This window comes from Xiphias gladius, chromosome 8 (assembly GCF_016859285.1).
Source record: "Xiphias gladius isolate SHS-SW01 ecotype Sanya breed wild chromosome 8, ASM1685928v1, whole genome shotgun sequence".
Taxonomy (NCBI): domain Eukaryota; kingdom Metazoa; phylum Chordata; class Actinopteri; order Istiophoriformes; family Xiphiidae; genus Xiphias; species Xiphias gladius.
The window spans coordinates 21,557,291-21,574,998 of record NC_053407.1 but is presented as its reverse complement, the minus strand read 5'-3'; the positions used below and the strand labels follow the sequence as shown (position 1 = coordinate 21,574,998).

Below are 17,708 nucleotides of genomic sequence, written 5' to 3'. Positions count from 1 at the left end.
GCTTTAGTCTTGATGATTGACATATAGAAATGTCTTGTAATTCCATGCGGGCTGGGCAAAATGTTTGGCAAGACAGACATAAAACTTAACGATAGGAAAAGAAGGAACCGTGTTTTAACTGAATGAGATGCTCTAGTTACGGTACAAAATATCATAGAAGCCCAAGTGACAACATCCATAAACAGCCAATTGCAGCTCAAATGGCCACTGGATAAAAGTGAACAATTAATGGATTCCAATGCTCTCCTATAAATGTGTTCGACCACCTTTGGTGTTTACAGTGAAAAAGCTAATTGTTTGATCAAACGACCCATTAGAACTGTAGACTGTAGGTCTAAAGTGGATTCCTTTAAAATGTTTTGAGAAAATGGATCCACTGCTCTGCTGGCATCAGATAATGCACTCACAGTGGATACATGCTTCCATTAGACTGAGGACTATGTGAAAACCAGCAGAAATGCTCAACCGTTCTTGTTTATGTTTGCTTGGATGGTAATGTAAGAAGATCCTGAAGAGGGACGTTTGAATATATTTTTGGGTCTAGTAATTTATTCACTTGAATGTCAAGCACAGGAGGGGGCAGGAATTTTGAGGAGTGTGTAACAATTGGGCTTTTCTTTTCCCCAAATCTGCATAATTATTGAGGTTAATTCAACTCAGAGCTTGTGCGCCATTGTCTTTGAATGTGGCTGCCACTGTTTAAATGAATAAATTAGTTACAAAATGAAGCTGACAGACAAGCCTTGCCTGAATGAATGGTGTCAGAGAACCTGGCTCGGAGGATAAGAAGAAGCTGCAAGAAAAAAAGCCTTCACTTGATTTGCTGGAAACAGGAGCCTGTCATTTACAGGCATTTAGGCCTGAGTTTTCTCAGTGATATGATTTCTCTGGTACCTGTGCTACATGCTCAGTTATTCACAACCTAGAGGGATTTCAAACGGCTTCCACTGTGTGTGTGTGTTAGTGGTGGTCTGCGTTCCCTCTGACATATTCTTGATGAGCAAAACTTACATTAGTGCAGTTTTGACAAGACAGCTTCTACTCTTCAGGGGAATGACTTAACAAAATGGGACAAATGCTCAGTGCTAAAATATCTTAGATAATAAAGAGTGGCATGAATATGTAATGGAATTTTTTTTTTTTTTGGATGAATAGATCATCATTGTTTTTAATTCAAAAATTTGCTAGAGGGGATTCGTTGTGAGCTGAATGTATTGACAGCAAACAATTTTACCCACCAATGGGTAAAACATACCTGCAGCTATTTTTCGATTTAATGTAACTTTGTTAAATAAAATATACAAGTCCTCCAGTTTTCCTAAAATTGTGTTCTGTAGCCTGTCTGTCAAGACTCATACATGTAGTGAAGACTTTGAAGTAATTTAATAAAGAGGTATTAAGTGTATTTTGTCGTAATTAGCATATTAATTATTGAGTTATGACCAAAAATGTGTTTTGTGAGGTCATAGTGACCTTTGACAACCAAATACTAATCAGTTCATTCTTGAGTCCAAGTGAATGTTTGTGTCACATTTGAAGAAATTCCTTGAAGACATTCCTGAGATATAGCGTTCACGAGAATGGGACGAACAGACAGCCGGACGAACGAACGGACAGACGGGTGGACGGACAGATGGACTGAAAACCCGAAAACATAATGCCTCCCGCCACGGTTGTTGCTGATGGCAATACGTGTTGTATTTACTCAAAAAAACGGATGCAAAGCTCTGCTCAAACATTTTTACACTGCAGCCAGCGGCACTGTTTTATCAGCTACACATTTGCCCAACTGCAGCGCTATCAACCCACAACACAAGCACTAATCAAAATATACAATTGGTTTATACACCCACAGTTACTTCCCTCTTTCCCATGGTGACACTTTTTTTCTGAGGTGGGAGAGGAATTGGGTTGATTTACTTAAATATATCCTTGTCTGGGCCTTTCCGTGTGCAGTGCTGCTGTTATTTTTTCAGGCCCTTGACATAATAGATGTGTTGTCCTTGACATGACTGATGACCAGCTGGAGATCTTGGAGAGCTCTTTTCATAGAGGATAAGCCCTATGAGTGGTGCTGGGGGGCCAAGGACACCTCAGCTTCACAAGGAGGTCTGAGTGCTGCCTGTCTCCAGCATGTCCTTCAAGGGCTTGAAAGCAAGTCTGTGAAGGATGACTGACCAACCAGCCTGTCCGGTCAGGTACCTCTGGCCTTTCAACATCCATCTTTGCTTGAGTGCTCAATTAGAGACTAAGAGCCTTGCTGTCAGGCTACCAGTAAGTCCAACAGCAGTGCACGTTGTTTTAAGTGTCTTTTTTTTTTTTTAAGGGTTGGTTGTGGTGGACTACACCATGCATAAGCCCTGAGGGCAGAAAACTCTGAACAAGGGGAGCCTCTTGAACTCACCGACAACAAACAGCAAGACAAGAGAAGACAGGTACTAGTCACACAAAGGAAGCTAATCATTTAGCTGCAGGGCTTTTCTGTTCTGCCGGTTAAGCCTCTGTAGTCAAACTGTTTTCACTTGACTTCTTAGTTCTTGATTTGTTGACTTTAAGTGAAAGAGAACTGAAAAGATCAGTGTCACCTGCTACAGCTGTATCTAAGGTTAGGGACTATTGGGAAGAGAAATCTGCTGAAATTATTTTTATTATTTATTATAAATTATTATTTATTTTCTATTATTTTGATAACACTTTGTTTTGTTTTTTGGGTGGACAAATATTCAAGCTGCAAGATTCCTGCCTATTTATCTGTTGTAGGCGTAACTGCTGACAAGCTCATTTGATGCCACTGTCATCCCTGTATTCTAGTAAATATAAAAAGTCCCAGCCCTGGAAGAATAGCCTGGATCAGCACTTTATACTGCATTTCCTCTCTCTATGCAGTGATCACAATGCCAGTTAAAGCTGCCTGCTCCTTTTCCTTCCAGTGTGCACTCATTATAGAGTGGCAAGTCAAAAAGCCCCACACAGTGGTAGGCATCCTGATCCCGGTGTGCCTTTCACATGTAAAACAGTTTCAGATGGGCCCAGTATTGTGCTACTATAATACAGCATCTGCTTTATGGCATGGAAAAAATGCATTGTCACCAAGTGGCAGTGAAAGAGCCATTGAACGACAACCAGGGCTTCACCGAAATGCTGAGGCTTTGACCGTGACACAGACTGGTGGGTGGTGGTCAAACAACCTGCATACTACTCCGACACCGAGGTTGTGAAGAAGAAGGCCAAGCCAGAAAATGAAAGAGTGCACAAGAGTCAAGTGACTGAGGAACTTTATAGTCTGGCCAAGTTTGAGAACACAAACTGTACTGAACAAACTAGTCAATATACAGCATAACTTCAGTGGAGCTAAAAAGTCTCCGATGAGGCCTTGTATCGGGTCTCAATGCAGCAGTGTAGTGGGTCAGAATGCTGCAGTCAGCACTGGAGCTTGGCCAGGTGGGAATGAAACACTATGCAGCCAGAGACAGAAGATGCCCTTTGTCCCTTAACTCTCCATTAAACATTTAGAGCAGCACTCCAGCACTAGGCACAGCTGAGAGCTGCTAGTGGGAAAAGTCTCACACATGTTCATTTATGCCACATCCACCAACAGCATCGTAAATCATCCCGCACAATGCATTATTTTGTGGGATGTTTTGCTGCATTTTCTTCTGTTTCTCTAATAAAGCTTAGTTCTAAGTAGGAGATGAGGTGAAGGAAGCAGAGAGGAAAACGGGATGGTACCACGATAGAAGCTATTTAAATTAGTGGAATAATAGATGCTATCTTGTGTTATATTTATTCCACACACCGCAATAGTTATAGTCAGAGTGGTTAGGCGGATCATAGTGATCCATGTTTAAGGCTTAGAAAATGATTATGCCTGTGTGAATGTCCCACTTAAAATCATCTAATCAGTATAGTGATACCATAAGAGCAAAGGCAAAGATGCAATAAAGCCTTTCCCATTAGGGGTGGGTTATAAAACAACAGAATATATACCATGTCTACTGAACACAATCTACTAAGTCTGCAAGTAACGATTATTTTCATCATTGATTACTCCTCTGATTATTTTCTGGATAAACTGATTCATCGTTTCATTTATATTGTGTCAAAAGGTAATTTAAGATTCCTCTCACACTTCCCAGATCCCAAAGTAACGTATTGAAATGTGTTGTTTTGTCCGACCAAAACTCAAAAGATATTCAGTTTACTATTATGTAAAATTTTTTAAAGTCTGAAGCAGCAAATGTTTAGGATTTTTGCTTGGACAATGACACGAATGATAAATAAATTATCAAAATAGTTACAGATTTTCTATCAATCGGCTAGTTAATTAATCAATCAGTGTTTCAGCTCTACTGTCTACAACCAGATATTTTGCTATACTGTTTGTACCATCGTAGCTCAATGTTAATTATCTCTCTGTGTACTAGACCATTGTGGACAATGCTGAAGGTCTGTTTAATGGCAAAAATTGAATTTTTATATGATCTTTACATCAATGTGATGAAGCACCTTGATTTGAAAAGTATTTAATTTTCCAGGATTAACCAAAAAACAAATTTTCCTGCCTGGTTGTTTTATCCAAAACAGTCTCAGTGTGCAGTTTTGGTCATGTAATGGCAGCTGGTCGTAATGTATATATGAGAATTGTTATGTCATAACAACTAAGCCATGTCCTTGACATGTTAGGAAACTCCATTTGATGAAGGCCAAGAAATGTGGCTGAAAGCTAAAACCAAAGTAATTGAATTTTTGTCATGCTGCTATTTCCAAAGTGAAGAATGGACATTAAAGCCCAAGTTTCTCGACTTATTTTACAAAGAAATACTACATTACAATATATATTGATATAAAACTGCGTATGCCATCCATATCACCCACTTAAATTTCCCATATGAATCATCCATCCAAAAACAACCAATTTTTAGTCTAATTTAAGAAGCCAGTTCTGGCAAATATTCATGGTAAAACAGAAGATTAACACTTGAACACTATTTTCCTGCCCTATTACCATATCAAGCACATGCCTCAGATTCTGCTAATTTTAGCATTACAAAACACAGATATGTTGAGGTTGCTCCAGTTTGAATTCGCAGAGGCCCAGGGGTGAATGAAGGAGGTTAGGCATGCAATTGTCCTGTGTTATGTAAAAGAGCCACTTTTATACCATTTTACCATGTCTGATGTGAAAAAAGAAGAGGTATGTCAATCAAACTGAGGTGCTATGATGAGCTGTCCTGGGTGGTTTCTCTGCAGCCACCTATTCCATTATGTTTCAATTCCACACAATATGAGTCACAGGAATAAAAAGAATTGTTTCAAAAGACATTATGGTTAAAAATGGACCTCCGTCAAAGCAGTGCATTAGATCATCAATAGGTTTTAATCAGACTCCCCTTTTCATTCTTTAAGCCAGCCATTTGGACAAAATTAATTCAACAGGGCTGTCAAGGACACAGGCCGCCACTGCTGCCAACACTCTGCTTCCAATGCGAAATTCATATCCAAAGTCCCATTTCGGCTGAATCAAAGCTTAGATAAACTGACGGAGTGAAACAAATTCAGGGGCTTTTGTTATGAGGCCAAAAGAGCATTTTCAGATCTCACTCTGGGGCATTGTGATGCTAGACTGGGAGACACGACTCACAAACAATTAAATCCCATGAGAAGGCAAGAAGAGATGACAAGCTCTTGCAAATTTTTAAACCTTTGTGGTGATATAGAAAAGAAGCTAATGTCCAAAAAGAGCAGCTCATATAATGATACTAGAATACCAGAGGCTGGGTACAGGTCAGTGATACCTTGGAGAAATGGGAAAGGGGAGAGGACGTATCCTCCGGCCTCTAGCAGGTGCACTGTTTCCAGGATCAAGAGAAGTGGGCCATATTTCAGACTCGGCTGCATCCTGGTAAGAGGGAGAGCATGTCCTGGTCACTGGCTCTTCCCTGTCTCTGACCCCGTCCTGACCCCTCACCCTCCTCACATCTTCCTCCCTTCATCCCTACGTCCTATAGGCAAACACCTGATCAATAGTGGTCTCCTGTTGTGAGTTATTCTCCTCAGAAACTGACTCTTTCAAGGACTGTTAAAAAGCCATGACCACAATAAACATGTACTTTCACGCAAACAAAAGTGTAAGTGAAAAGCACACCACAAAATTCAGAGCATTATTCCAACCCACATCCTAAAGTTGGCACAAAAGGGAAGACACTTTGCTGGATTTTGTTTTGTCTGAAAAGGAAGATTTGAGGAGGAGGGGGAGGGAAGTTAAATGCTCTTCCAAAGCATGTTTTCTGTTCTCTAATCTGTCTGTCGTTTCCACCCATACAGACACACTTCTAATTTGACTTCAAAGCACGGGGGCTTGTGAACGATACGGATGAAACTTTGCATGAAATCAGTTTTTCTATCATTATCTCCCCAAAACACACTGACTTAATTTAGCTATATACACTATTTCCTGATGTGGTGTCGAGCATTAACAAAAACTCCACTCTGGTGAATCTCAAACTGTGATGTTTGATTTTAACTTAATTTACCTGATATGTTACACTGTGACCAGGATGACACAAGGGACATACTACTGAACCTGTGGTGATGTTAAATTCAGTTTGCATTGATTTCATCATCAACCCCCCACTAGGCAGCCCCAGCTTCAGATTATGGGAGTCTAGTTATCACTCTCTCCCAGGGTTGGGTTTTGGATGCAGGGCCAGGGTAATCCTGGGGAGGCTGACTTGGGACGCCCAAGGCTTAATTAGACTTTTTTCACTGCCAGTGACCGTGGAGAATCCAATCAGTCTGACCTCCATGTAGTGCCCTTATTCTGGTCTGATTAGGCACTATAGCATTGAACAACGTCTATGTGTAAAAGCAGTGTTGGAAACAGGGAAATCTATAAGTTCAGAAAATAGACAAGGATATCATGAGTGCTACTAGTTTGCCTAAGGCTTTACCAATGGATAAGACAGTGTAAACATGGAATGTCCCAGAATCATTATAACCTAACGTGATAGTATGCATTAGAGAGATTTCTGCAGTGACCACAAGGGAAGTCGGTGTTTCACTTCGACTAAGTGAAACACCGACTTATAGGGTGAAATGTCCCTTGCACCAGCCCAGTGAAAGGTATCAGACGCTTCAGAAGGAAAACACTGTAAGAGTCCTTTTTGTAGTGTCATTTTAATGCTTCAGAACAGTAACTAGAGCCGGTTGTAGCATCTGTTCATCTGTTGAAACTTAAGCTAGTTGTAACAAATGTGTTTTCTAAGTGACGATATAAACATCTCTAAATTTAAACAAGTTACACCACACAAACTAGTTCTTACATTAGTTGTGACAGGATATTTATACCCAGTAACTGCTATGTGTAACTGCTGTGTAGCTAACTGACCTAACTGACAAAGCTAACATTAGGCTGCTAATGCATTACCGATTTAGGGTAAAATAGGTAATGGGGTATAGTCGACAAATCTGATCCGTCACTAGATCAAAATGGTGCTCAAACGTTTTTATAAAAAGTTGATGTATCGATAAAAGCAAAATGCGACAAAGGGCAATGGAAACAGACTTAGTAAAGAAATAATGATAATGAAACTGAAAATTGCGGCAGACAAAAACATCACATCTGTGTCGTGTGATAAAGAGATTGTTACGTTCCTTAAATGAATACCTGAAGCAAACAGAAATGACATATTTCCATCACGCTTTCTACATTACTTATCACTGTTTGAGGGTCGTCTGGCACCCTTTTAATTAGGTCATCTTGTTGTGCCTTCTTCGTATGCAATGGTTGTAAAAGCACCCGACTGGAGCATTAGCGCCACCAACTGTTGGTCTCGACAAACTACCTCCTAATATTCATATAACAGTGGTGAATTGAAACATGCAATAGCACACATTTTATTCTGCTGAATTTCTCGAAATTCAGTAAAAATTTGCGCTACATTTGGATGAAAACCAACCTAACAACAGCTAGGTTAGTATAGCCAGATTCCACTCTAATGTGCATGAATATTAGGCTAACTGCAAAGCACACATATTTCTCCTTGTATGCACATACAAAGTTTAGTTAAGTTTAACTTATTGTTTGCTGCTATAAACCTGCAGTTTTTGGAGGGTATGCTACAGTACATAATGCTACAGTGACTTTCTGTTTTCATAGTTGATCGCATTTGTTTGGACAGGGCAACAGATTTTTCCTTGCAACCACTTTACACATGAAGGGTTTTTACTAGCTAAGACATTTCTTCAGTTTCAATTGTAACAACTGAAAATAGCTAGTTACCAAGAATATAAGAAATACTCAATACACACACACACACACACACACTTAGTTGAGGATTAACAAATAACCACCCAATCCAGGTTCCTGTAGAACAATGGTAGATAAATGTAGATATGGCAGTGATATAGGAGGAAGATGTTAGAAAGGAAAGGAAATAATCAGGAACAGAGAGAAGACAGAGACTAAGACATGGAAACAGACATACAGTGAGAGATCAGTTTATAATCTGCTCTCAGGGCAGCGACTGCTCCTTTATTTAAATCACAGGGCTACAAACCGAGATTATAAAACAGGTTTTGATAATTCCATAAGTGTCGTGCATATCATGATCTCAGAGGCTGGCTATGGAAATGAAACTACAATTTAATCATTATCATTTAATCATGGAATACTGAGATTTTTTTTTTTACTGAGATAGTGGCTTTACCAATTATGAAAAAGCCTCAGATGTGCACTTAAGTTTAGCTCAGATAATTGACAAAATGCATATAAGCTAAGAGTGAGCAGCAAACTGCAGCCTCTCAGTACATTAACACATTCATCTGTTATTTCACACAAATCCCATTTCATGAGAGCAGTGGCAAACATCTAAAGAGTGCCCCTTCACTCAAAACCGAGCCTTCTACATACCTTGAAATGTCAACTACAATCAAGATACTGACTTCAAAACCAGGAACTATATGAATTCCACGTCAGTGAAACATCAAAAATTGACCAATGAGTGAAAACGTCCTATTTTTCTCTCACAGGATCTGTGGAGGCGTGCTCTCTGTCATGCAGTAACCCCTTTTGAGTAACATGTCCACCATTGCTCTGCGCATGGAAAGATGTGGTCATTGTGCCCTTAGAGCCCTGAGAGGCCCAAAACCAGCCAACCTTGAAGACCCGAGCATTAGGTCTGCTTCAGACCAGAGTCTTTTCAACCTCTGCCAGCAGAATTCCAAATAAAACCAATATAAAGAATGCCATTCATTGCCAAGATCCAAATATACAATGGTGTAATTGTGTGTCAAAAGACAGAAAATGGAACACATAGAAAAGATTTACCGCTGTAAATGTCCACAAACTTAAAGATTATTAGTGTCATTTTCTCTTTGAGAGACTTTGCATTAACACCATAGGACTTTGGCTATAGACCCTGGCAGCCTCACAAAGATTCACTGATATTTCCACATAGACAGGGAGTCAAGCACAGTGCTGAAAAAGCCCAGTGTTGGCCTAGACAGCTGTCAGCCACACTAGACATTTGATTGGGTTATCAGGCCAGCCAGCCCCAGAGGAGATCCCGATAAATTAAGTTGCCATTTGTCCATCCTCCCCTCCTCACAGCCGGGCCCTGCTAGCCCAGAGCAAGGAATTATCTTAGTGACAATTACATTCTCCCAGCTCCTAAAGATGCCCAGTTCTGAGAAACCAGCAAAGGACTGACTGCAAGGAGATTATACTGATTGCTATTCCATTGCCTGAATTTGATCCTAAAGTGCTCTGGCACAGGGCCTGAGCACAGTCAACGCCATGGTGGATGTCCTTGGGTTTTTGTTAATAAATCAAATTTATAGACAGTTTTCTTCTCATGGTGGTTGAAAAATTATGTCCTTGATATAAAAGGAATCCTGAAAAATGCTCAAACCTGTTTTGTTATCTGTATTGTGTAATTACAGGGAAAGGAAGGCCAATTCAACATGGCACATATACAGTATACAGTATAAATGCATAGTTAGGGCAGTTAGGGCTATTTTAACTGTAGGTCTGTTTGATTCACATGTTTTCATTCCACTAATTCAGATTAAAAACATATCTCCTCGTCCAAGATGTCTTGGACTAATTGAAACAAATCCATCAAGATGTGATTGAAGTGTAGATTTTCATCTTTAATTTAATGGGTCTAACAAAAATATCCTATTAATTAATTACAGCCATTTTCATACATAGTCCCTGCACATTTAGAGGCTCAAAAGTTCTTGGACAAACCAACATAATTATAAACATGTTGGATTATTTTTGCCTTCAGGAAGTGAAAAGCGTGCTCAATTTGGTTGGAGTCAGGTGCCTGACTTGGCCATTGGAGAACATTCCATTTCTTTGCTTTAAGAAGTTCCTTAGTTACTTTCGCAGTATGTTTTGGGTCATTACCCATCTGTACTGTGAAGCACTGTCCTATCAGTTTAGCAGCATTTGGCTGAATCTGAGCGGTTAGTAGAGCCCTATACACTTCAGAATTCATCTGAAGCATCTGCTACTTCTACCAGCAGTCACATTTTTTCCCTGCAACCAATCGATTGGGTGAAGAGAAGGTACGATTTCAGTTGACCAAGATTTTCTTCGGTTGACTACAGCCCAAATATAAAACAGAGGAAAGCAGCAAATCCCCACATTTCAGAAGCTAGAACCAAAAAATGTGACATTTTTACTTGATAAATGACTTGAAACACTGACTTGTTTAAATTGCTGTCTGTTGATCAACTCAATGAGTACATTTCCCATTGGAACCTCATCACACATGATCTCTGGATGGCTCAGCTGATTGATGTAAAGGAAGGAAAAGGGATTTGGTTTGACAGAAGCACCAAAGTTTATGATTCTAATGGTTTTTTGACCTCAATCTTCCCTAATCATTTTGATGCCCGGACAAAGATTATCTGGGTATAGATTATGTTTTTCACACAACACGTGGCACCAGGACAACCAAAAAAACAAAAACAAAGCAGCCAAAGTCTACATTGTGTTTTTGTAGGTTTGATATCTCATAGGACATGCACATTTCTCTTTTGCTGAATGGAGGAATTTCAGATCTACACTTGGATTTGTTTACCATCCCATTCCTTTGTCTCCCCCGGGAGGAATTTTTTTTTCCCAGGATTCCTGTGACTGTGTTTGGGGGTTTAAAGGATGAAAAAGAGGGAAAGAAAAGCCCATTGGTCTCAGCGCCACAGAAACAGCATGTAGAGCCAAGCTGTCATCCCACTTGGATTAAGGGCCCTTCACTGGTGGTTGCTGAGCTGCTAACATGGTGTTTTACCCTCAGCCAGGGTGTGGGAGGGGGTAGAGGGTGGATCGAGAGGGTAAGGGCATTAGAGTGCCTGGCCTAAATAAGACCTCGAGGTCAGCGAGCCTCCTGAACCATGGCAAAGCCACTTTGTGTTCCCATGTCAACTTTATTCATGAGCTGACAGCTAAGTGTCCCCTTCTTTCCTGTTGATTCAGTCACTGTTGCATCATGTGCTGGGGCGACCAAGATAATCTACGCCTTCGCTCTGCTTATCTTTGCAGACCCCCACTTCTACTGCTTTATAGGATGTAACAGCAGGCTGGTGTGGAGGCTTGTGGTGGATTTCTTGGCAGAGGTCGTTCTTTACATCTCCAATGTTATACGCAGAATAAGAGCTGTGGTGATATATTTGCTGAGCTATTAGACAACACAAGTGGGCTGCATCACTGTGCCAACAGAGAGTGGGATGTGGGGCCGAGTTTTTTTTAAGCTCTATGCAGATAGGAGGAAGATGGAGGCTTGAGAACAGAGTAGAAAGCATTCAAGTACACACTCTTCCTGAATTCTCTGTAATTTTGGCGAGCCTAAATCCTGCCGGTGGAGCAATGCCCACCTTCTGTTGTTTTCAGGACAGGAAAGGGAAGCACTGATCCTTGTTATGTGCTGCCACTGGGCCACCAACTACCTCTCCAACATCTGCTGTCCATCCAAAGTTGGCCAGAGCTTCAACAGGCCCGAGGCTTTCGGTAGCAAGGACTGCCTCTTCAGTCCTCTTCAGCAGGAACAACTATGTGTTCAAAGAGAGGCTCCAACACCCAAGTTTCTATTGTGGATCTCTTTGAGCATAACCCTGCATCACCCCCCTACATTGCAAGAAAGAGGCTAGAACAGCCGCCCCGCCAGTACAGACAGAGAAAACAGACCCCCTTTGTTCCCCCTGCCCCTTCTCAGCGTCGACTGAGGTACATGATCCACCCCTCCTCCCCCCCTGCAATCCTGAAAGCTTCAAAACACTCCCACTTTTACTTTCCCTCCCTCAGCTTCTTCTAGTGGGGGTCAAGACAGTAAAGCATCTTATAAGAATTCAGAAAAAAATTACTCTTGAGCGCACATGTGAAGTCTCATATTCATTTGTTCATTGCAGGTCCCCAAACTGTGTTGACTGGGATTAAGATCAATTGGTATACAGAGCTAGTTAACTTGTCAGGCACTCTACTAGGAGTAGAAAGGAAACATAAAATCCACAACATTACATTTCATTTTCCCAACCTTCCACTTCAAAAAGGGGATCTACTGCTGTTGCACCCTGGCAGTTGTTTTAGATAGAAAAGAGCATCTCTAAATGCTTTGTTCTGACTAAGGCGAGTAATAACCTGACGAGGGTGATAACAGTGTTCCCTGGGCAACCTCGAGTGACTGGGCTTGATTACGGTCATGGTGTAAAGCTGTGGTGTAACGATTTGGTCACAATGGGTCGTGTAGGGACATCCGCAGTGACCGCTACTTTACCACCATCTAGCCACACTGCCCACTGCCCAAAAAATACAACCTAATCTAACAGTACAGCACAATAGCTCATAGAAGACAGCGTCTGGGCTGCAACTAACAACTTTTTTTGTTATTGAATAAAATGCTTATTATTTCCTCCATTATTCTTTTTGTTTAGAAAATGGTGGAAAATGTCCCTTGCAATTTCCCAGAGCCAAAGTCATCAAATCATCAAAATTGTTGCCAACTAATTTTCTATCAATCATTAATAGATAAGTCAACAAATTGTTTCCACTTAACTTACTTAAAACTGCCAAAGTATTATAGGGCTGTAACTTCTGATTGTTTCATTACCCATTTATTTTTCAGTTATGTTTTGATGAATCAATCCATCAGTCTTTAAAATGCCAGCTAAAAGTCCAAAAAATGTCCATCGCTTCCCAGAACCCTAAGGAGACATCTTTTCAAATGTTTTGTTTTGTCCAACCTACAGTCCAAAAGCCCAAAATAGGCAATTAACAGTGACATAAAGCAGATAAAAGCAGTAAATCCTCACATTTCAGAAGCTGAAACCAGGAAATTTTTTCACACTTTTGCTCGATAAATAACTTAAACGATTCGGGCTGCGCTGACACTAACAGTTATATTCATTATCGAATTTTTTTCTAAATTGATTCATCCTCAATAATTAATGTCTTATTTTGTCTGAGCAACAGTTCAAAACTCAAACTTACAATGATTTAAAGCAGAAAACCACATGTTTAGAATTTTTGTTTTAAGAAATTACTTGATTAGTCAATTATCAAAATAGTTGCTAAATAATTTTCTCTTGATTGACTTATCAGTTATTCAACTGATCCTTTCAGCAATAATTCAGCATAAATCACTGAAGCTGTGTTGTTGCGGGAGATAAAAGAGAAAATAGCAAAGCAACTGAACATCCTTGAATCTAATTACTCTGGCAACCAGTCTGAGTCTGTCGATGAGCAACACATAAATCATCTAACATCCATATTTCACAGTCATCTGTCACCATCCACTCCTAATAATATAATACAGGTCTAGGATGTAAACATCAACAGTTGCAGCTGTGTGGAGTGGATTCACAGGAACGTGTCGATCCCCATTAGAGCTGCTGCCTAACTGAGTGTGAAACTCTAATTGCACCCACCAGCTTGCAACCACAGAGGCCCAACTCAGAGACAGAGACAGAGAGAGAGAGAGAGAGAGAGAGAGAGAGAGAGAGAGAGAGAGAGAGAGAGAGAGAGAGAGACAGAGAGAAAGTGAAACGTGTGTATATGTAATCAACATGTATGTCCTTCTTTACATGTGTTCATCTGCCCCTGCATTCATTTGTCCAAATTACAACCAAGCAGAGTCCTCAGACAGCCGTGAAGCGGGGGGGGGGGGCACCTCTCCCTCTGTGGTCCTCTAATGAGGTGCTCATCAGTCCCCAAATGAGACGAACATGCTTGTGACAAGGAGGTCCAGGCGATGCCAGTGTGCTGTGCTGCTGTTCTGATTGGCTCACTGGGAGGAAACACCCGGACTGCAGCGACACTAATGGATAGGCATGGGCCCCCCCATCCGTCCCCGGAGATTTAGCCTCATCACAGCTGAGCAGCACAGCACTTCTATTCATGACGGCCGCTGGATCGTCTCCACTCGGGGCACAAGTACACGTGTCTCCAGACCACACTCAATCATTCAGTCAATCAGCTGGAGTGACCTATGATGGCCCGTTATTGAACTTGGCCTCTAGCAGTTTTGCATGAAAAGAAATGACTGCGGCACTTAATTAAACGATGATTACAGCTTTCTTCAACTTGGACCTCAGTTTTATAGTTTTAGTGATTATTTCTGCCAGGAATGTTAACACTGTCCTGAGTAAGGGAACTGCTGAGATCCGGGAACATGGCGACTCCGGTAAAAAGAAGCCAGATGGGGCACAGAAAACAAGTGGTCAGACAATCATATAGGATTTTAACCAGCTGCCAGGTTAGTTAAACTTATTTGGTACAGAAAGGAAGGGAAACTGTCAAGTTATTACCCAAACTGTTTGTTCTAAACATTAAATCACAAACCAACACACTAGTTCTACTTTTACCTACCGTAGCTACTGCAGTTATACATGCACAGTTTTCCTGTGCAATATTACCAACATTTGATCCTGATTTCATTTCATTTTCTTTATATTGTTTGATTTATTCAGCCATACGTCCTTTTATTTATTTATTTAGTTGGTTAGTTAGTTTACAATCATATATTGCAAATTAAGAATCACATAGTCACATTTGAGAAGCGAGAACAAGAGAATTGGTGACATGTCAGCTTGAAAATGTCTAAAACAGTTTCATGATTATCAAAATAGTTGCCAATTGATTTTTTTGTCCAACAACTAATCAACTGATCAACAGATAATTTCGGCTTTAATCCGATCAGTCATTTCTTGCCCTGTTAGACTTGGAGCAATGAGATTGGGGAGTACAAACTTTCATAAATCATAGAAATGATGGTCAAAACTACAAAAGTCAGACCCAAGTTAGAATGAACCAGAATCCATTCAAATGTTGGGTCTTTCAATGCTATACAATAGAAGAGGTCTTTGAGTTCCTTCTTTTTAAATATCTACTACTCTGACTGCAATTTGTTGAGGTCATGTTAATATTGCCATCTTTGAATGCATGAAACGGACATTTCTTCTACATAAATAAAGTGTGTCCTTGGTGAAAAGAATCACCAAGTGAAAGTCTCTCTGGTTCACATCAGTCCTTCTTAGAAATCACGTCATTATCATCACAAGTGACACAGAACAACTCTTTCTATCTGTGAGACACTTTGTCCCGTCCTGCAGTTGGCGGGGAGGGGGGGGTCACAACGCCGCAGACGGCGGTTTACAGATGGACCATTGATCACTTCTCGCAAAATAGTCTGCGTGCTTCTTCTGCGTGCCCACAGAGTGAAATTATTGGCATTTTCCTCTCCCGACACCCAAGCTTTTCCCATAGCCCCCGGAGCAGAGCTGCCCGCCACTGGTTTTAGGTCAGCGGCGTGACTGACTGGTGCTCTCACAATAACTCTGGCCAACGTGTGTCACGATAATCCCTTAGTTATGCAAATCTCCCCGCCTAGTGCCATTTGTGCTGAGGGTGAGAGTAAAGATGGCAGGACAATGTAGGTCACTATCTTGTCCCGATTTCTCCACACTGGTGAAATGAGCCCCGAAATGTCCTGTCGGCGGGGCTCCGGGGAGCTGCGGAGTAGCGGCTCTCCGGGCTCGGGCTACATCCTCACCCACCGCGGCCCAGCTACGACCGAAGGGACCACCAAAAAGGCACCCGGGCAGCCGGGTACATGCATCTGGGCAGTGGCATCACACATTTTTGCCGCCTGTTTCTGAATTAATGCAAAGCAGACATAAGGCGAGGAGAGGGGGACATTGTTATCTTCTTAAAGAGATTAACAATTGTCTGCCCGGAATAAACATTACTAGAAAGTGTGTCAGCCCTTTCAGAGAGCATGGAGAAGAACAGCTTCGGACAATGAAGCAGGGGTCATTAGCATTGTCTTAATGTGGCTATCTGAGCAGGCAGTGAAAGTGTGCAGCCAAGACATGTGTGTTTGGGTGTGAGTGAGAGTGTCTGGGGATGAGCTGACGAAAAGGGAGAGGGGGGGCGGCGGGTTCCCTCTCGACCGAGGCTTTGACCGAGGGGAGCAGCGGCAGGAGGGGAGGGGGGGTAAAGAGGAGATTGGGTGGGAATGTTTTGTTTGTTTTCTTTTCCAGTAAAGCAATTGTTTGGCTCTGTGAAATAAACGGTATGAGATGTTGCTGGTGAATCTCGGGGGGGGGGGGACTTGTCATAACCAGGTTGAGTCTGGTGAAGGGAAATTAGACTAAACAAACTGACTGGTCAGTGAAAACAAGACGGAGTTGTGGTACGAATGCGAAGGGAATTAAACATGTGGGGAGAAAATCAGCTTAGGACGTGAGGGGATTTTGTGTATGAGGACAGAAAAATTCATCAAGACAGGACAACAAAAAAACAACAACAACCTCAAATATAGCAGATCTATCCATCGCTATCCATCCATCTTTTCTCACAGCGTGTAACGCGGGCATCACGAAGCAAAAGGCAGATCATATCACAGGTTCAAGATATATTCAAGGTACAAGATAAGTAACTCTATTTTGTGTCAGCATCTTCTCTCAGCAGCGCGCTCCGCGTCGAGCGTCGCTTTGACAGCCGCGCTCCGGACACGTATGTGCACCTGCACCCGCTCCCTCTGACGACCGGAGAGCTGCGGGCTAACACGTAACGGAGTCTCGGAAAGGTGCGCTGCGTTGTTTTTTGTTTTTTAAAAAACAGACTCAGCTCTACAAACAGCCCCCCCCCCCCGTGTCTTTGCGCTCCCCTGACGAAAACGCTGCCGGGAGGACGGCGATTTCCCCGGCTGCCTTACGGCGTCCAACTCCCTGCAGGAGGCTGCCTCTCTCTCTCCCCGCAAACTCCTGACAGCCAAGTGTAAGGCTACACGACACGTGTTCACGATGAACGGCATAGCTCACCTGATCTTCCCCCCGCGGCGGTGCGACGCACTCACAAAAGCCCGTCCCGTGCCCCGCGTCGATACCGACTGCCGGGGTTTATCTTGCGCGGAGTCCAGGTCAGCGCCGAGCCCCCCCCCCTTGCGCTTGTCTCCTCTGCCTCGGTCCCCGGTCCTCTCCTCTCCCACCAGTTCCCCGACACGCAAACACGCGTGCACGCGCGCTCGCGCACACACACACACACACACGGGAGGGGGGCGCGCAGCAGCAGCAGCAGCACTCCGGGGCGTGCGCACGCCCTTTTTGCGCGCACACCGCAGCGACGCCGCCGATGTATGGTGGCCTCAAGGAAGCGAACCATTCTAGCAAATTGTTATCCAAATAGACACCGCTAATGACATTAC

The 17,708-nt window shown here is 42.2% G+C and overlaps 1 protein-coding gene across 1 annotated transcript in view; it reads right to left on the bottom strand.

The window, feature by feature from the left end:
• Positions 1–17,418, bottom strand: part of LOC120793081 (neuronal cell adhesion molecule-like) — a 77,113-nt gene extending 59,695 nt beyond the window's left edge. Inside the window, exon 1 of the mRNA XM_040132761.1 lies at positions 17,326–17,418. The gene's annotated coding sequence lies outside the window, so the exon portion shown is untranslated. The remainder of the gene's footprint in view (positions 1–17,325) is intronic.
• Between the last annotated feature and the right edge of the window lie 290 nt (positions 17,419–17,708).